Source organism: Colobus angolensis, unplaced genomic scaffold, assembly GCF_000951035.1.
Source record: "Colobus angolensis palliatus isolate OR3802 unplaced genomic scaffold, Cang.pa_1.0 Scaffold227, whole genome shotgun sequence".
Taxonomy (NCBI): domain Eukaryota; kingdom Metazoa; phylum Chordata; class Mammalia; order Primates; family Cercopithecidae; genus Colobus; species Colobus angolensis.
In genome coordinates this window covers 164,401-166,411 of record NW_012115455.1, presented here as the reverse complement: position 1 = coordinate 166,411, position 2,011 = coordinate 164,401, and positions in this window count along the sequence as shown.

Here is a 2,011-nt window from a genome sequence, read left to right as displayed (position 1 = left end):
CCCTCTCTCATCATACCTATTCAACATAGTACTGAAAGTTCTGGCCAGAGCAATCAGGCACGAGAAATAAATAAAGGATATTCAAATAGGAAGAGAGGAAGTCAAGTTGTCTCTGTTTGCAGGTGACATGATTTTATTTTCAGAAAACCCCATCATCTCAGCCCAAAAACTTTTTGAACTGATAAGCAACTGCAGCAAAGTCATAGGATATACAATCAATTTGCAAAAATCACAAGCATTCCTGTGCAGCAACAATAGGCAAGCAGAGAGCCAAATCATGAATGAACTCCCATTCACAATCACTACAAAAAGGATAAAATACCTAGGAATACAGCTAACAAAGGATGTGAAGGACCTATTCAAGGAGAACTACAAACCACTGCTCAAGGAAATAAGATATAATGCAACATTTTTATTTTATTTTATTTTATTTTTTGGGACAGTCTCACTCTGTCACACAAATTGGAGTGCAGCATCACAATCTCAGCTCACTGCAACCTTAACCTCCCTGGTTCAAGCAATTCTCTTGCTTCAGCCTCCCGAGTAGTTGAGATTACAGGTATCACCACCACGCACAGCTAATTTTTGTGTTTTTAGTAAAGACAGAGTTTCACCCTGTTGGCCAGGCTGGTTGTGAACACCTGACCTCAAGTGATCCACTTGATCCCAAAGTGCTGATATTACAGGAATGAGCCACTGCAGCGAGACTAATTTTACATTTTATTAAATTTTCCTGTTTGAAAACCTGGAGTCCTAAAATAAACTGATTTTTTTTTCATCCAATGTTTATTTTGCTTGTTCTAATTCACAGTGAATAAATGTATGGAAACTAATGTTATTAGAGTGAATGCATATATCCTCATAATTTGTCCCCATAACAGTTTAAGAGATGGCTTATTTACTGGCTGTGTCTACAGAAGTTGCAGATTATATTTTCTTCACAGCCTCTACAGCCTATATTGTATAGTTTCACATACCAGAGTTGTTAAATCACTTGAATTGAGTGTTCCTGATTAAACTGTTAACAAGAACTGAGCTAACTTAATTCACTGAGAACATTCCACAGTCGAGTCTAGAACAAAGAAAAATAACAACATGCAGCAATGCACTTAGCTTGGTTTTAAAACTTTGTCCTAGAAAATGAACCTAGTCTAAAACCCAAGATGTAAATATCTTTATCCAAAATATTATTTTGTGTCCTGGGCGCCAAAAAGGAGGGCCACATGATTTTTCCCTATAAAATATTTATGTTTTTCTCACAATTGTGTTAGGGAAAATTGCTATACAATTCTTTTAGAAGTCAACTAATGAAGAAAATTCAATTCAGTTGAACAGTGTTAAATATTAATTTATATTGAAGATCCTTAAATTTTGATACCTTTTCCTTGTTTCCTCTGTGAAACTGGATTATATTTCTTTTCTTTTAATTCTCTCATATCTATTCTATTTTTGAGGAAAAAAAACCATGTTATCTACGTGTTTTACCTTCAGATTCATTCAAGACAATAGGCCATCTCATACCTCCTTCAGGTTTTGTTGTTGTTGTTACTAGTGATAATACCGGACAATCCTTGAAAGCGGATGTTTGTTATGTCACTTCAAGATATTGTAGGGAGCATGTCCAGGAGGGCTGATAGTGAAGATGACCACCGCTAAAGGTAAGAATTAAAAGAAGCATCCATAATTTGACATAATTATAGGTTACCAAACTTTTGAAAAATCTTAGAAATTTGTCTTGCCAGTTGGCTTTACTGCAATCAGTTTCTTTTATTTGAGGTAAAATGTACTTAAAACTCACACATTAAAAGGATGTAAAACAGGCAAAGGAAGATAGCATTTATCCGCTATTCATCTAAAATAGATATTCCTATGTACAGAGAGCCTGGACAGTGTCAAATGAAACAAGCAATTAGTCTCTTTCTAACAGTAAGCAGTTCAAACTGTAACATCATGCCAGCCGTGATTAAGAATGATACAGCACATCATCATTGTCAACACTATTCAGCCAATG